Source organism: Marmota monax, unplaced genomic scaffold, assembly GCF_021218885.2.
Source record: "Marmota monax isolate L192 unplaced genomic scaffold, Marmota_monax_Labrador192_F-V1.1 WCK01_AAM20220418_F8-fsc00078, whole genome shotgun sequence".
Classification (NCBI taxonomy): Eukaryota; Metazoa; Chordata; class Mammalia; order Rodentia; family Sciuridae; genus Marmota; species Marmota monax.
Window position 1 is genome coordinate 298994 of NW_026694865.1, and position 19571 is coordinate 318564.

The following is a 19571-nucleotide window of genomic DNA, read 5'->3' on the forward strand; positions in this document are numbered from 1 at the left end:
TTCTACACTTCCCACTAATTCCCCAACTATCTCCAATCTGGGAGCTCAGAATACTGTGTTATAAAACCAATTCAGCTTTTTGAGTGGCAAAGAAGAGTCAGGGGTGAAGAGGAGGAGGGACAGGTTTGAAACTGTTTTTTTTTTTTAAATTAAAACAATTAAAAATAATGCCCCCATTATTTCACTGAAAAAATTCAAATGAATGTCACCAAGGCCTCTATGCTGCTAAACCCAATGGTTATTTTTGGGGTCTCATCTTCCTAGATGGAGGAGCGGCCTCGAGCTCTGCTTCATTCGACTGCAACACTCTCCCATTGGATTCTGGGACCTGCACTCAGCCTGCTTTCCTCCTGCTCTGAGTCTCCTGTTTTCTGTTTCATTGTGTCTCTATGTAGCCACTAAGTATTAGAGTTCCTTAGGATTAAGAGTAGACTTGTCATGGGCACTGAATTCCTTTTCTGAGCAATTTCATTTATGCCACGGCTTTAATTAGTATATGCCAGTGACTTCCAAATTTAGTTCCCAGACTTTGCCTCTTTGCCCCAGACTTTTACATCTAATTGCCTTCTTGACAGCTTCATTTGGGTGTCTTAAGGCTGAACCCAGCTGGACCTTTCAGTTTCTGATCCCAGGAAATGTATCATCATCCATCTAACCAGAAACTCAGGAAATATCATAGGCCCAGTCTCTCTTTTTAACCTTTTGTATCTAATCCATCTTAAAGATTTTATTTAATCTCCTCCATATTGCTTGAACCATCTACTTCTCTTCATGTCCACTTCTATAATTCAGGGCAAAAATACTATTACATCTTATTCAGACTCATTCAAGAACCTTCTAATTGTTCTTCCTATTTTCTTCTTCTCAGCCAGATAAGATTTTTAAATTCTTTTCAGAATTCAGATTGGATGACCAACTATGGCTTAAGCTCCTTGAATGACTTTCATTAAATCTCAGGGGTAAAAATAAAGCAAGCCCAGTTATTTTATATACCTAACTGATGTAGCCCCAGGCTCCTCTGTCTCTCTGTGCTCTGTTCTACTGTATCAGCTCATCAAAGACATCATGTTTTCTCCACAATGCTGTCTCATTTTTTCTGAAAATTCTGCGCCAACTCCAAATCCTGTTCATTCCTTAGATATTGGCTGTCCTGGGGCCTTAGATATTGGCTGTCCTGGGGAGGTTTTTTCCCATCCTGTCCAGCCTGCATCTTCCCTGGTATGCTCTATGAGATGCAAGAGGCTTCCTTCAAGGTCTTTAACTCAGTTTGCATATAAATGTATCCGCATAACTATTTGATTAATGTTTATTTCCCAGGACATTGTAAGCTTCAAAAGGGCAAAGACTGTGGTGTTTATTCATTGTTACAGTTCTAAGGCTCAGCACAGTGTTCACATAATAGGAACTTAATATACATTTGCCAAAAAAGATAGAATGCTCAAATTATAGACAGGCCAAGAAAGATAAGTAGGCAATTCACAGAAAACCAGGTACAAGTATACTATAAGCAAACAAAAAGTCATTTTGCCTTACATATAATTTAAGAAATGCAAATCAAAATCTTGCTTATAGCCAAAGCAATCCTTAGCAAGAAGAGTGAGGATATTTTGACCCACCAGATTGGCAAATATTAAAAAAAATTATTATTGCCAGTGCTGAACCTATATAGCCACGCTGGAGATCAATTTGGTTACACTAGTAAAACTTTAAATGTCCACACACTTTGATGCAAGAATTCTACTTCCTCAAGTGATAATCTTTTGTAAGTATACAAAAATATTTTATTTCTTTTAAAAATTTAATTAATTAATTATAATTATGTATATATGACAGCAGAATGAATTTTGATTCATTGTACACAATTGCAGCACAACTTTTCATTTCTCTGGTTGTACATGATGTAGCATCACACCATATGTGCAGTCATACATGTACCTAGGGTAATAATGTCCATCTCATTCAACCATCTTTCCTGCCCCCATACTTCCTCCCCACCCTCTCTCCCTTTGCCCAAAGTTCCTCCATTTTCCCCATTCCCCCACCCCTCCATTATGGATCAGTATCCACTTATCAGAATATTTGGCCTTTGGTTTTTTGGGATTGGCTTACTTCACTTAGCATGATATTCTCCAACTCCATCCATTTACCTGAAAATGCCATAATTTTATTCTATTTTAATGCTGAGTAATATTCCATTGGTTATATATACCAAGTTTCTTTATCCATTCATCTATTGTAGGGCATCTAGGTTGGTTCCATAGTTTAGCTATTGTGAATTGAGCTGCTATAAACATTGATCTGGTTGTGTTACTATAATATATTGATTTTAAGTCCTTTGGATATAGACCGAGGAGTGCGATACCTGAGTCAAATGGTGGTTTTCCAAGTTTTCAAAGGAATCTCCCTCCATACATGCTTTCCAGATTGGTTGCACCAATTTGCAGTCCCATCAGCAATGTATGAGTGTGCCTTTTCCCCCTCACATCCTCGCCATCACTTATTGTTCATAACTGCCATTCTGACGGGTGTGAGATGAAATCTTATAGTATTTTTGATTTGCATTTCTCTAATTACTATAGGTGTTGAACATTTTTTCATATATTTGTTGATCGACTGTATATCTTCCTCTGAGAAGTGTCTGTTCAGCTCCTTAGCCCATTTATTGATTGGGTTGTTTGTTTTTTTGGTGTTAAGTTTTTTGAGTTCTTTATATATCCTTAAGATTAGTGTTCTATCTAACATGTGTGTGGCAAAAATTTGCTCCCAAAATGTAGGCTATCTCTTCACTCATTGATTGTTTCTTTTGCTGAGAAGAAGTTTTTTAGTTTGACTCCATCCCACTTATTGATTCTTGATTTTATTTCTTACACTTTAGGAGTCCTGTTAAGGAAGTCGGGGCCTAATCCTGCATGATGAAGATTTGGGCCTACTTTTTCCTCTATTGGGCATAGGGTCTCTTGTCTAATTACTAGGTCCTTGATCCACGTTGAATTGAGTTTTGTGCATGGTGAGAGATAAGGGTTTATTTTCATTTTGCTGCGTATGAATTTCCAGTTTCCCCAGCACCATTTGTTGAAGAGGCCATCTTTTCTCTAATGTATGTTTTTCGCATCTTTGTCTAGTAAGAAATAACTGTATTTATCTGGGTTTGTCTATGTGTCCTTCTATTCTGTACCATTGGTCTACATGTCTATTCTGGTGCCAATACCATGCCAATTTTGCTACTATAGTTTGTAGTATAGTTTAAGGTCTGGTACTGTGATGCCTCCTGCTTCACTCTTCTTGCTAAGGATTGCTTTGGCTGTTCTGAGTCTCTTATTTTTCCAAATGAATTTCATGACTGCTTTTTCTATTTCTGTAAGGAATGATGTTGGGATTTTAATTGGAATTGCATTGAATCTGTATAGCATCAAATATATAGTTTTGGGTAGTATGGCCATTCTGACAATATTAATTCTGCCTATCCAAGAGCATGGGAGGTCTTTCCATCTTCTAAGGTCTTCTTCAATTTCTTTCTTTAGTGTTCTATGGTTTTCATTGTAGAGGTCTTTCACCTCTTTTGTTAAATTGATTACCAAGTATTTTTTTTTTTTGAGGCCATTGTGAATGGGGTAGTTTTCCTAATTTCTCTTTCAGGGGATTCATCACTGATGTATAGAAATGCATTTGATTTATGGGTATTGATTTAATATCTAATATCCTGCTACTTTGCCAAATTAATTTATTAATTCTAGAATTTCTCTGGTGGAAGTTTTTGGATCCTCTAAGTATGGAATCATGTCATCAGCAAATAATGATAGTTTGAGTTCTTCTTTTCCTATTCATATCCCTTTAATTTCTTTCATCTAATTGCTCTGGCTAGAGTTTCAAGGACTATATTGAATAGAAGTGATGAAAAGAGGGCATCCCTATCTTGTTCTTGTTTTTAGAGGGAATGCTTCCAATTTTCTCCATTTAGAATGATGTTGGCCTTGGTTTTAGCATAGATAGCTTTTACAATGTTGAGGTATGTTCCTATTGCCCCTAGTTTTTCTAGTGTTTTGAACATGAAAGGATGCTGTATTTTGTCAAATGCTTTCTCCTCATCAATTGATATAATCATATGATTCTTATCTTCAAGTCTATTGATGTCATGAATTACATTTATTAATTTCCATATGTTGAACAAACCTTGCATCCCTGAAATGAACCCGACTTGATCATGGTGCACTATTTAAAAAATATATTTTTGTATGTAATTTCCAGAATTTTTGCATCTATATTCATCAGGGATATTGGTCTGAAATTTTCTTTCCTTGATGTGTCTCTGCCTGGTTTTGTTATCAGGCTGATACTAGCTTCATAGAATGAGTTTGGAAGGGCTCCCTCCTTTTCTATTTCATGGTATTGGTATTAATTCTTTGTAGATCTTGCAGAACTCAGCTGTGAATCTGACTGGTCCCAGGCTTTTCTTGGTTGGTAGGCTTTTGATGGTGTCTTCTATTTCCTTGCTTGAAACTGATCTGTTTAAATTGTGTATGTCCTCTTGACTCAGTTTGGTTTGATCCTGTGCCTCTAGAAATTTGTTGGTGTGTGGGAAGCCGTTCTCACACCTGATTGGTCTACCTCCCTGACTGGGGTGTGAGGCGCTCAGGCCAGCTGTGTGAGAGCTTTATCCCCACCCTTTCCAGGTAATTCATTAGAAAGGCAGATTTTTTGTAATTCCCTTCCTAATTTGTCCCAAGTATGTAAATTTGGCGAATCTTGGTCACAAACCAAGGGCAAAATTTACCTACAACCTTTAAGAATTGTAATAGTTGAGTCTTTTTTATCTGTTTTCCTTTCTGATTAATTATCGTTTCTAAAATAGTCAAGTACATGTCCTTATCAGTAGAAGTTGAATTTCCCATTATTAATAATTTAAAGTCTCGTCACTTCAATACCTCCTGGTACTTTTGTGACCCCCAAATAGTCACCAATTCCTTATTTCTATAGCGCGCTCCCACTCAATCTAGTTAATCTAATATGCCCCACGTTGGGCGCCAAATCTGCTGCGTGACCAGCATGCTAGCTTCATACTAGAGGTTCCAAACATAGAAGTTAACTAGTGAGATCAAAATAAAGACACATAAACTCAATTTACCTTTTTCTTGCCCAGCTAAGAGATGGCCCTTCCCGGCTCCTGCCTCAAGCCACCTGATGTGGTAGCGAGATTTACACAAGAGACCAGCAGGAGAGAGGAGGAAGCACGCCAGAGAGTGGGCTTTTATTGGGGAACAAAAAATTCAGGGGAAAATTCCATCCAATGAAGGCCGAGGGGGACAGCATTCCAAAGTCAGGGTCAGTGATTGGTTTCCAGGTCAATGGTCAGTCACACCCCCACACGGACAGGCCCTCGCACCTGGAAAGGGTGGGGATAAAGCTCTGACACAGCTGGCCTGAGCGCCTCACACGCAGTCAGGGAGGTAGACCAATCACGTGTGAGAACAACTTCCCACATTGGTGTCTTCCAGGTTTTCTATTTTACTGGAGTATAAATTTTGAAAATAGTTTCTAATTGTCTTTTGTATTTCAATAGTGTCTGTTGTGATATTTTTTTAATCACAAATTTTTAATAATTTGAATTTTCTCTCTTCTTTTTGTTAGGGTGGCTAAGGTTTTGTCAATTTTATTTATTTTTTCAAAAACCCAGCTTTTTTATTTGTCAATTTTTTGAATTTTTTTCTTTTGTTTCAATTTCATTGATTTCTGTCCTGATTTGAATTATTTCCTGTCTTCTACTACTTTTGGTGTTGGTCTGTTCATTTTCTAGGTCTTTGAGATATAATGTCAGGCAATTTATTTGTTGACTTTTTATTCTTTTTAATGAATGAGCTTAATGCAATGAACTTTCCTCTTTGCACTGCTTTCATAATGTCCCAGAGATTTTATTAAGTTGTATCAGAATTTTCATTTACCTCTAAGAATTTTTTTTATCTCCTTCCTCTTGTCTTTTGTTGTCCATGTGTAATTCAATAGCATACTGTTTAATCTCCAGGTGTTGGAGTAGCTTCTATTTTTTATTTTATCACTGATTTCTAATTTCATTCCATTATGGTCAGATAGAATGCAGGGTAGTATCTCTATTTTTTTTGTATTTGCTAAGACCTGCTTTGTGGCATAACATGTGGTCTAATTTGGAGAAGAATCCATGTGCTGCTGAGAAGAAAGTGTATTTGCTTGTTGACAGATGGAATATTCTATATATGTCTGTTAAGTCTAAATTATTGATTGTTTTATTGAGTTATATAGTTTCTTTGTTTAGTTTTTGTTTGGAAGATCTATCCAGTGGTGACAGAGGTATATTATAGTCACCCAATATTATTATGTTGTGGTTTATTTGGTTCTCATATCGGAGAAGTGTTTGTTTGATATGCACAAATGCCTCATTGTTTGGGGCATAGATATTTATAATTGTTATGTCTTATTGATGTATAAATCCCTTAAGCAGTATGAAATGTCATTTTTTTATCCCTTTTCACTAGCTTTGGTTTGAAGTGCACGTTATTTGATAGGAGGATGAAAACCCCTGCTTGTTTACATGGTCCATGTGAGTGGTACCTTTTTTTCCCACCCTTTTACCTTCAGTCTGTGGGATGAGTCTCTTGAAGGTAGAATATTGTTGGTTTTTTTAAAAAAATTCAGTCTGTCAGTCTATGCCCTCTAATTGATGAGTTTAGGCTGTTTACATTCAGGGTTATTATTGAAATATGATTTGTATTCCCAGACATTTTGGTTTATTTTTGGTTTTTAACTTGACTTGGTTTCTCCTTTGATTGGCCTTTCCTTTAGTTTAGTTCCTCCCTTTGCTGATTTTCATTGTTGTTTTTCATTTCCTCCTTGTGGAATATTTTGCTGAGAATGCTCTGTAGTGCAGGCTTTCTTGCTATAAATTTTTTAAACTTTTGTTTATCATGAAAGGTTTTTATTTCTTAATCAAATCTGAAGCTTAATTTTGCTGGATATAAGATTCTTGCTTGGCATCCATTTTCCTTCAGAATATGTTGTTCAGTATATGTTGTTCCAGGATCTCCTGGCTTTGAGAGTCTGGGTTGAAAAATCTGCTGAGATCTGAATTGGTCTCTCCCCCTATATATAATCTGTTTCCTCTCCTGTGGCCTTTAAGAGTCCATGCTTATTCTGTAGGCTAGGCATTTTCATTATAATGTGACTTGGTGTAGATCTGTTGTAATTTTGTACATTCAGTGTCCTGTAAGCTTCTTGATTTGTTTTTCCAATTCACTCTTCATGTTTGGGAAATTTTCTGATATTATTTCATTGAAGAGACTATGCATTACTTTGGTTTGAATCTCTGTGCCTTCTTCTATCCCAATAAATCTTAGATTTGGTCTTTTGATGGTATCCCATAATTCTTGGATGTTCTGTCCATGGCTTTTTACCATTTTCACTGTGTGGCCAACTTTATTTTCAAGATAGTATATTTGTCTTCATTATCGGATACTCATCTTCCATGTGATCTAGTCTGTTGGTGATGCTTTCTATTGAGTTTTTTTATTTGGTTTATTGTTTCCTTCATTTCAAGGATTTCTGATTTTTTTTCAGAATCTCTCTCTCTTTCTTGAAGTAATCTTTTGCTACCTGTATTTGCTCCCCTATCTCTTTGTTGGTGTGATCAGTTGTTGCCTGTATTTGTTCTCTAATCTCATTGATGGAGTGACCAATTTTTGCCTGTATTTGCTCTCTTATGTCTTTATTTAATTTGCAGATCATTTTAATTGCATACATTCTGAACTCCTTCTCTGACATTTCAATCAACTGTGCTGTCAATGGATTCCGCTATTGTAGTATCTTGGTTTGTTTGGGGCACTTTCTTCCCTTGTTTTTCCATGTTGTCTATGTGTCTTCCTTTCTTGCAGTACAGATCTCAGGTATTACGTTTCTACCTGTAATCTTATAGTTTCCCTGCAGATTACCTGTACCTTCCTGCTGGGAGCCATTAGCCAAGTAGGTATGACAATTTCCTTGCCAGCGTACCCCATGTTGCTTAGTGGAAGGACTCGTGGAAATAGGACATTTTGCAGTGACATTGCATGTAGGTGACCTTGCTCAAGGACCAGGGTGGATTAGGGTGTTCCCGGTTTAAGATAATCGGGTTTAGGGCGTTCCCGGTTTAGGTTCCAGGTTTAAGGTTTAAGATTATTCCTGCTGGGAATAGGGCGTATCCTGCTGCCTGAGTTCCCCTTGAGTTCTCACGGGATTCAGACAGTATTTTTTGGGAGACGGAAGCCCAGTGGAGGTGGATTTGGGCAGAGAACGTGGATTTCCCCAGAACGTGATTGTAGACGGCTGGTGTGAGTTCAGGAATAAAGAGTTGCTGTTTGAATCTACAAGCTGTGTGGTGGCTTGTGATTGTGTGCCCAGCCAGACTGCAGCATTTGTGCCCAGCCATACTGCGGCATTTGGCGTCCCGTGCGGGGAACTTCTGAAGCTTGGAGGTAAGTGAAATTGCTCGTCCCTGAGGAAGAGCAAAAGAATGGGTGACCATTTCAAAAAAAAACAGTGCGTTCTTGTTTTGATTTATCTTGTTTTTGTTTCAAGCTGCCTATCCCTAGAAATTTCTTAGGCAGACTGGAAAAAAATGGTTGACTAAAGGTTTGAAGTTTGTCGGCCCTGAGGAAGAGAAAATTGATACAATGATTTTTTATTCCGTTTTTGTTTCATTTAGTTTCGGTTTTGTTTTGTGTTATCTTATTGGGTTGCGTTATCTTTATAGTAGATTAGAAATTAGTAAAAAACAAACTGAAAAGATATTAAGTAAATTGTTAGAGGTTCAGACCATGGAGAAAGACATTTTAGATCAAGCAAAAGAGAAGGTCTCTCGAGCTAGTCAGACAGAGGAAGAAAATTTAAAGGAAAAGGGGTTGTTAGGAAAAAGGCCACAATAGGAGGCTGTTACTAACTCCGTTTTATCACAAGAGGGCGTAATTCAACCAACAGCCCCACCGATGGAGACAGCTGAGTGGCCCTCAAACCCCGTAGTTGATAAATGGGATCCTGAGACAGGACCTCAAAGATTAGCATGTCCTGTACTTGAACAGGTAGGAGGGCAGCGAATTCACCATGCTTTAGATTTTAAAACAGTGAAGCAGTTAAAGGAGGCTGTAACAACCTATGGTCCCCAAGCTCCCTTCACGGTAAGCATGGTCGAGTCCATTACTAACTTGGACATGATGCCAGCAGATTGGGCTAGCATGTGTAAATCTGTACTAAATGGAGGACAATATTTGTTATGGAAGGTTGCCAATGAGGAATTTTGCGCGGAGACAGCTAGGCGAAATGCAGCAGCCGGTTACCCTCAAAGAAATCTAGATATGTTGTTAGGAAAAGGACCTTATGAGGGTCAACGGCAACAAATTGAATATGATCCTGCTATATATGCACAAATTGCTGCAGACGCAGTTAGGGCATGGAAGACTTTACAAGGACATGGAGATTTACAAGGTCAGCTATCTAAGGTAATACAGAGAGCTAATGAACCTTACGCTGACTTTGTAGATAGGCTAATTCAAACGGCTGCCAAAATTTTTGGGGATACAGAACAAGCAATGCCATTAATAAAACAACTGGCTTATGACCAAGCAAATCGTTGCTGCAGAGAGGTTATTAGACCATGGAGACATGAAGATTTAAACACATATATTAAATTATGTAGAGATATTAATGAACAAGGGCAAGTCTTGGCAGCTGCAGTACAACAGGCTTTAGATGCCAGGCCAAAAACATGCTATGATTGTGAACAAACAGGACATTTTAAAAGGAATTGCCCCATAGGAGGAGGGTTTAACAAAAGTAGGTATCAAAGGAATAGAATCCCGGGTATTTGCCCACGATGCCGTAGAGGGAGACATTGGGCTAATGAATGCCGTTCTCAAACCACCATAGAGGGTACTCCCTTATCAAAAAACGGACAAAGACCAGGTATTTATCCACTATATCGTGGAGAAAGGCATCAGGCTCCATTGCCAAAAAATGGACAGGGGGGCCCAATGCTCCGGGGCCCACAACCACAAATCTACGGGGCAGTGGAGGAACCCAGCAACACCATCAGGGTAGTGCCCAGGACACACTGTCCATTAAATCCCTCATCAGACAAACCCGAGGGAGCGCAGGGTTGGACATCTGCGCATCTGCCAGAGCAGTATTAACTCCAGAGATGGGAGTTCAAATCATTCCCACAGGAGTAAAAGGACCTCTTCCCCAAGGAACAGTAGGCTTATTATTGGGACGTAGTTCATCTACATTAAAAGGACTTATGATAAATCCTGGGGTAATTGATCCCGATTATGTAGGTGAAATAAAAATTATAGCTAGTTCTCCAAGAGGTATATCAGTAATTTCACCTGGAGATAGAATAGCACAGTTGTTAATAATACCCAGCCTACATAATAAATTTCCTAGTCATAGTGTAGAAAGAGGTTCCAGGGGATAGGCTCCACAGGTGTAGATTGGGCTATGTTGTCTTTAAATTTAGATTCTCGCCCAATGCTAAAACTAAATATTCAAGGTCATGAGTTTAATGGGCTACTGGACACAGGAGCTGACCTTAGCATCATATCTCGTCAAGAATGGCCAAAACATTGGCCATTACAACAAGCCACTCAAACGCTTCGAGGCCTAGGAGTGGCGACTAATCCCCATAGAAGTTCTATGATATTAGATTGGAAGGATCCTGAAGGATGTGAAGGAACTATACAGCCATATGTATTGGATCATCTTCCTATAAATTTATGGGGACGAGATGTCCTAGATCAATTAGGTTTGACGTTAACAAATAACATCAATCCTAATGCGCCCACTACTAGGGCTAGACAAGGCTTTAGGAAAGAAAAAAGATTAGGAAAACAAGGGCAAGGTATAGCAGCACCAATACAAATAGATCAAGGAACAGACAGACATGGGTTGGATTTTCAGAAAGGGCCACTGAGACAATCAAAATTACTTGGAAATCAGAAAGACCAGTGTGGGTTCCTCAGTGGCCCCTGACTAAAGAAAAGATACAAGTAGCCCATGATCTGGTCAAACAACAATTAGCGGAAGGACATATACAACCTTCCATATCTCCCCATAATACTCCCATTTTTGTCATCAAAAAGAAATCTGGTAAATGGAGATTACTGCAAGATTTAAGAGCCATTAATAATGAGATGGTTATTATGGACCTGCTCAATCAGGGATTCCTCAGTTGTCTGCTTTGCCAAAAACCTGGCATGTTTTAGCTATAGATATTAAAGATTGTTTTTTTTCAATTCCAATTCATCCCGAGGATAGTCCACATTTTGCATTTACTATCCCTGCACTGAATCATGAAGGTCCTGATCAGAGATATGAATGGAAAGTACTCCCTCAAGGGATGGCTAACAGCCCAACTATGTGTCAAATTTATGTTAACAAAGTAATCCAGCCACTTAGAAATCAAAATCCTGAACTACAAATATTTCACTATATGGATGATGTATTATTAGCACACAAAGATAAAAACACATTGCTAGAATGTTATGCCACACTTACAAACTTATTAAAAAATTATAATCTAGAGATAGCAATAGATAAAGTACAATTAAATTTTCCAATTAATTATTTAGGAGTTCTATTATCCTCAACCATGGTCCGTCCACCAAAAATTCAAATACAAGTAGATCAACTCAAATAACTTAACAACTTTCAAAAGTTATTGGGAGACATAAATTGGATAAGGCCTTATCTAGGTATACCAACAGGAGAGTTGGGACCTTTATTTGATATTCTAAAAGGTCCATCAGATCCAAATTCACCCCGCATGTTAACTCCTAAAGCAAGAAAGGCATTAAAAATTATTGAAACATATATGGAAAGTATACATTTGTATAGAATTGATATAAGTGTGCCTTTATTATTTATTGTACTACCAACAAAAAATATTCCTACAGGAGTATTTTGGCAAGAAGGTCCATTATTGTGGATACAAATTTATCTTATTCTCCTAACACTATTCTTACTAGGTATCCTGAGGCTGTAGGACAATTAATACTCAAAGGAATAAAAGCAGCGAAGGGAGTGTTTGGAATTTCTCCCAATAAAATTATTACTCCATATACTATGGATCAAATTGATGAGTTAGCTAATGAGTTAAATACTTGGGCAATAATCATGTGTAAATCTAATGTTACATTTGATAATCATTTACCATCTAATCCTTTGTTGTCTTTTTGGTCTAAGCATCCTGTAGTTTTTCCTAAAATGACAAGAAAAACACCTATCATGAATGCTCCAAATATATTCACTGATGGGTCAAATAATGGTACAGCAGCAGTAGTTACCCCTGATCAAACTTTTACATTTTTAGTACCCAAACAATCATCTCAAAAGGTAGAGCTTAATGCAGTTTTACAAGCTTTTTTGATGTTTAAAGATTCTGTATTTAATTTATTTTCTGATAGTCAGTATGTAGTTAATGCTATAGTATCTCTTGAAGATGCTGGTAGGATTTCCCCTTCTTCTACTGTTTTCTCTTTGTTTTCCACTATACAAAGTCTAATCTGGGACAGAAAAGATCCATTCTTTATAGGACATATTAGGGCACATACAGGATTGCCTGGAGCCCTTAGTTTAGGCAATGATTTAGCAGATAAAACTACACATGACATACATATTTTCTCTACATTTGAGGAAGCTACAAATTTTCATAAAAGGTTTCATGTTAATGCTAATACTTTACAAAAGCGTTTTAAAATAACTAAGGAACAAGCCAGACATATAATAAAACAATGTCAAAATTGTGTGACATTTTTACCACAAGTTAATCTTGGAGTCAATCCTAGAGGACTGATACCTAACCATATTTGGCAGATGGACGTCACACACTTGCCAGAATTTGGAAAATTAAAATATTTACATGTTACAGTCGATACTTCTTCCAGATTTTTGATGGGCTCCCTTCATGCCGGAGAAAAAACTAAAGATGTTATAGCTCATTGCTTACAAAATTTTGCCACTGTGGGCGTTCCTAAACAGTTAAAAACCGATAATGGTCCTGGCTATACCTCTACCTCTTTTAAACAATTTTGGTCATCATTTGGTATTACTCATATAACAGGAATCCCATACAATCCACAGGGACAAGGCATAGTTGAAAGAGCTCATCAAACTATTAAAACGTACTTATTAAAGCAAAAAGAGGGAATTGGGAGGGGGTATATATCCCCCAAAGATAAACTTAAAATAACACTTTTTACTCTAAAGTTTTTAAATTTGGATTCATCAGGACTTAGTGCTGCGGAAAGACACATGTATCCAAAAAATGTACATAAGCCTAAAGTACTTTGGAAAGATATTCTAACAGGACAATGGAAAGGTCCTGACCCAGTGATTGTCTGGAGTCGGGGGTCTGTTTGTGTTTTTCCACAGGGAGAACAGCAGCCGATTTGGATTCCAGAGAGATTAACTAAAACAATTTCTACAGATCGAAAAGAAGATGATTTGACTCAAATCCATAACAGCTGATATCCAGAACTCCAGCTTGGCCATTCTTACATCTGCGACAGTGATTAACCAGGATGCTTTTTTCAATAGCTATTTTATTATTGCATTTTTCCACATCATAAGGTTCTATTTTTATTTTTTGAGCTCATACAAACCTAGGTTAATGTTTTTCTGATCAGTTTTATTTTTTGACTGTGGAGTTTTTAAACATTGCAATGGAGATTTCACCCAGGTAAAGCTACAAGGCCTTTACTATTTTCTTATGTGTTGTACGTTTGTGTACACTCTTGTGTTTTGTGTTGTATGTCTGTATGTGCGTATGTCCATATTTCTTATATGAGAAGCGCTCATGAAAAAATGGATCCGAATTATTATTATTTTTTTTATTCACATGATTTAAATGGTTTAATTTAAATTAGGTAAACAGCTGTTAAGGATTGTTTTTAAAGGTGGTTAACAGATCTGTTTGTTTACTAATTTAAATTAGGTAAACAGCTGTTAAGGATTGTTTTTAAAGTAGGTTAACAGATCTGTTTGTTTACTCTCACCTTTCCTTTTCATTATATTTAATAATTATTTTCAGGATAATGTCTCTTTAGCATCATTGCCAGAATTCCTATCTTCATCCCAGTGCCGGTGAAGACAAAGATAAAACCAAACTATAGCTTCTATGATAGCTATCACAGTAAACTGTATAAACTGATGCATCATTGAATATAACTCAACAAGTAATGCTCAATCAAGGAGTCAACTTACTTTGGGAGGAAACGGATTTTGGGAGGAAATGGACATATTGATAGATTCCTCCGCTTTGAACTGCTTGCAGAACTTGCCTGGACTATGTAACTATCGTTTGGTGCAGCGAATTGTGGTAATGCTGGCATATCTTTGCTGATGGTGTCACCAGTGATGCAATTTTTATTTCCTTGCCAGCGCACCCCATGTTAATTGTGGTAGTGCTGACATATCTTTGCTGATGGTGTCACCAGTGATGCAATTTTTCCCAAGGAGCCGTCAATTGGCTTGGTGTCGTGGCAATTCTGTATCCTCCTCCCTTCTGCTAGTGATGGTCTAAAATTTGGGGGCCAATGGCTATATGCTGGTCCGGTAGTCAGTGACGGGTATGATCCAATTGCAGTGGTATCAACCTAAGACAGGAGGCTGACGCCTAAAGGTCAGTTTTCCGATGACGGGTAAGAACCATATGTTGAATTGGACAACCTACCAGGCACGGTCCTTAAGCCACATTGCTTGTTGTTTAATTAATCAGAAGGGGGGAGATGCTGGGAGCCATTAGCCAAGTAGGTATGACAATTTCCTTGCCAGCGTACCCCATGTTGCTTAGTGGAAGGACTCGTGGAAATAGGACATTTTGCAGTGACATTGCATGTAGGTGACCTTGCTCAAGGACCAGGGCGGATTAGGGTGTTCCCGGTTTAAGATAATCGGGTTTAGGGCGTTCCCGGTTTAGGTTCCAGGTTTAAGGTTTAAGATTATTCCTGCTGGGAATAGGGCGTATCCTGCTGCCTGAGTTCCCCTTGAGTTCTCACAGGATTCAGACAGTATTTTTTGGGAGACGGAAGCCCAGTGGAGGTGGATTTGGGCAGAGAACGTGGATTTCCCCAGAACGTGATTGTAGACGGCTGGTGTGAGTTCGGGAATAAAGAGTTGCTGTTTGAATCTACAAGCTGTGTGGTGGCTCGTGATTGTGTGCCCAGCCAGACTGCGGCACCTTCCCTTGGTGTTGGCTTCTAGTCCCTAGCCGGTGTCCCAAGATGGATGCTACTGTAACTAAAGGTGGTGGCAGCAATAGTGGAGGTAATTCAAGATAGCAGTGGGGGTGTCCCAAGATGGATGCAACCACTTTCAGAGATGGGGCTAAAAGGGTGGACCTTACAATGGCTTTGGGCTGCCTGTTTGGAGACGCAGCTGCCTCCAGGCCCTGAATGTTGTCCCAAGGTGGAGGCTACTACATGGGGAGGACTATGGCAATGGCTGCGGTGTCCCAAGATGGAGGCAGGCTGGGGGTGCAACATGTTGGTGAATGAGGAGTCCCAGCATGGTCTTCCATTCTGAACAGGGACGGTCTTGGGTCTGGGCTCTCATTCAGGTCAGTGGGGGCAGTCCTGGGTCTGACCTGGGCCTGGGCTCTGGTGTGGGTCAGCAGGTGGGAGAGGTGGTCCTGGGCCTATTCTGGGCCTGGGATCCTGCAAGTGTCAGCGGGGGGTGGTCCTAGGCCTGGGCCTGGGCTCTGGTGTGGGTCATGAGGTTGGCAGGGGCAGTCCTTGAGTCTGGGCTCCCATAAGGGTCTGTGGGGGTGATCCTAGCTACAAAACTTTTCTCAATGAAGATATTCTTTACAGTTTTTTTTTAATACAGAAAACCAAACACAACTTAAATGCCCATCAATAAAAGATTGCTCAAATAAACTGTAATGTTAGATATCCACAAAATGAAGGACCAGGTGGCCTTAAAAAGGATGAGGTGATATGTGGACATGGGTGTGGAAAGAACTCTGTGATACATTTTAAAACGAAACAGTGTTTTTGATATGACTCCATTTGTGCATACTTTTATATAAAAGCATATACATAATATAAACATAGAACTATTTAGAAAAGTCTGGTTATAAAACTGTTAACATTTGGGGAGGGGAACTGGTACTTAGGTTGGGATGGGGAATGAGAAAGGAGACATTTATTTCCCATTTTGTCATTTTACCACCATTTAAAATTTTTTTCCTATATGCATGTATTACCTTCATTAAAACTTAAACATTTTTAATTGCTATAAAGGACATGGTCCAAGCAGAAATACTCCTGTGGGGTATAGTCATTTTCCCCCTTTTTTATAGCTTCTCCTTAAAATCCAATTCACAACATTAAAAGCTTTGAATTGAGGTAGTTTCTGGCTAAGATTTTATTGCTGGGAAAGGCAATAGTGTAGAAGAGGTTATTATTTGGAAACCAAAAAGTCCATTAAAGATCTATTTGAAATACTACACAGGAGAAAGCTGCAGGAGCTATCCTAGGAAATAAAAAAGTGAGACCCTGAACCTTCTTACCATTGACTACTGTCATCCACACATCCTCTCTAAAGGGTTAGATGAATATTTAACCAGACAATAGCAAATGATTTTAAAATCACATTTTTAGCAAATGTGGTCCCAATTCCACATGCCATGGGCTGCTTCTGAAACCGTTCCAAACCTAGCCCCCACCTGGTCTTGCATATAGAAAACAGCTGCATCTACAATTTATGTGTCTGAAAGCAGTTCCAGGGCCTGTAATGGTGTCCAGAAAACCCTTGCAAAAGATGCAGGTGGCCTGTGGCTTTTGCTAGAGGGTGTGTTCAGTGAAGACCAAGCTTTGGTACAGGCTGATCAAGAGGTAAAAATAGCTTTGTCAACGTGAGGAAATCTTTACTTTGGTTTGACATTTGGGTTTCATTCCAGTTTTAGTAGTTAGTTCTGGGCATATATTTTGGGCCTAAATATCTTTATCAACAGACCCCTTCTCTAAGAACCATATAGGAATAGTTTGTATATGTAAGCACTGATTCTCATACCCTTGATGCCACAATCTTAATGCGCACTACAGATGATGACCAAACCCTTTGCTCCCACAACCAGACGAAGAAGGTGATTTCCTTTTATAGACAGATCTTTGTGGACTAGCTATCTGTTTCTTCCTTTGAGAAACAAAGGTTAAATTCTTCCTAGTGACAAAAATCCCAAGCTTCTTAATGTTTCAGCAGTTCTATCAGGGAAGTAACAGATATAATGTCCAAATCCAAGGTCAAAGTGGTCACACGCCACTGGCCACTGTCACAATGGTGGCTGAAGTCCTGGAGCCTGGTTCCTTTGTCATTGTGGTCTGGTCCACAAGCCCCCATGGAAGCCTACACATAGGCATGCACTCAAGTGACTCAGACAGCTAAACTGGGAAGCCTGAAAATGGAATATAACTATTAATTTCATATAACCACCTTGAAGGGGTCTATGGATTCCATCTTTATTTCAACAACCTCCAACAGATATTTAGCATTTCTTTCTGTTATGAATGTCAGCAACAAACCATAAGTGTATGCAGTACTGTGACTTTTGCCATCAGTCTTAAATATGTTATAAATATTTTGAAATCTTATTTAAAACTCATCACTACTTTGAAATTACAATAATTATTAGACCCTCCAGGGTAACTATTATTTTAATGTTAAAAAAAACCATGTTAATTATAGCAAAATTTCTTTTTAAAAATATTTTTATAATTATATTTCAATATAATTGGTTTCCTTTGAACTTTTCCATATTTTATGCTGTGAATTTGAGCATCGTCCCTAGATTGCCAAGGAATCTTGGTCACATGGGAACATTCCTATTTAAGAATTCTAATCTAAAAATTGTCCTCTTATCCTCTGGACCAACATGGTAAATACATGCATAAAAATTCTTTTTAAGGCAGAAAAGCAAATGTATCTTCTGATACAGATTGGGTCCAGTTTGATATAATGTTCAAATCATGGTTTCTGATAACACGTATGCACACCTATCACACAGCAATCTTCCAGTTTGGATTCACTTTGGCATCCTAAGTTAGGTAAACTTGAACCTGAGTGATTTTCTACACTGTGATGTCACATATTTGGATGGAAATCAGAGAGTACCAGAGAAAGAAGGTTGCCTTTCTATCTGGCATCCTATAACCCTACGTTGGGAGGGGTTGAGTTAAAGGGAAACACCAAGGCTTTGTTCTTATTTCATTGCTGAATTAGAGCTAGGTATGGCTAGCTCTTACTCCTTAAAATATTTGAACATCTGATTTATTTTGTCTTCAATTTTCCTTTGAATATTCACTGACTTCAAAGAAAGTCTGTGCATTTTAAAGTCTCAAATAAGATTGTGTGAAATAGATCCTACTTGTGGTTCAATTAAGAAAATAAATTATGCAATGAAGTGTTGGAGACTTGAAAAGAGGGGACACAGCCCATGTGTTTGAGAGCTCTGAGTCCTTGGAGCCGACACAACATGAAGAGAGCCACAGTGACATTTCTCAGGGATGCAAAGGATCTTGGGAGGGGTGTCATTTGAATCAGGATCTACAGCATGGGATGTGGTTCACCAGACAGAGGATGGGGCAGGGGCACTGGGGACAGAAGAGTCAAAGGTAGAGGCGGGAAGGTGCTGGCCTTGGAGGACTGGTGGGCTGGTGTGACTGGAGAAGGTGAGTCCTGGGGTGTGGAATAGGAGTCCCTGCTGACCTTGGCAGCCTTGATGGTGTCAGTGGGGAGGCCTGGAAGGGTTTTAATCAGGATAGTGGCAGCTGAGGTCTGGGTTTAGGAACTAACACAGGCTGCAGAGTAGGAAGATGGGTAGAGTTTAGAGTCTGAAGTCCAAAGATTCCTTCATATCACACACAGGTCCTGGAGTACGCAGCATCTCATCTCCCACTCGCAGATGGCACAGGCTAGGCCACACTCTCCTCTACAGGTTCATCTGTCCCCTTGCCACGAGCAGGGAAAGTTATGTATACACATTAGAAGTTCCAGGAGGATCATGTCTCTAATGGGTCTCTGATAGCTCAATTCCTTTAGAGATAAACCCAATATCTTTCTTGCCCCAAATTAGCCTGCTTTCTGATCACCTGCTTTAGAAAAAAGTTCTCCCATTTCTCAGACTCACGTTTTGGCCATCATCCTTGATGCTTCTCTATTTTTCTTCCTAGTCACCCACCAGACATATCACCTCCTTTAAACTGCTGCCACATTGGTCTCCATTTCCTGTCCTGTCCAGTCACCTCTCACATCCAGGTTGTCTTGGTCTTCCATGTGGACCATAGCAGAAGCCTTACCATGGACCTCCCTGCATGATACCCTAGGTTAATCCTCCAGAAATACCCATTTCCTCTTGTCTCTCCTGTACTCCTAAATTTCCATGCCTAGAGGATAAAGTCTACCTTCCTCTGACTCATAGTCAAGGTCTTTTGTAATTTGATCCTAACCTGCAATCATTTCACACAGACCTCTTGTTTTGATTCAATCAAGTACAGAAAATGATGGTAATTTATGCCTTTGCT

The 19571-nt window shown here is 38.9% G+C and overlaps 1 protein-coding gene across 2 annotated transcripts in view; it reads right to left on the reverse strand.

Moving 5' to 3' along the window:
- Thsd4 (thrombospondin type 1 domain containing 4) overlaps positions 1-19571 on the reverse strand; it is a 628562-nt gene that overhangs the window by 40788 nt on the left and 568203 nt on the right. The gene's annotated exons all lie outside the window — the stretch shown is intronic.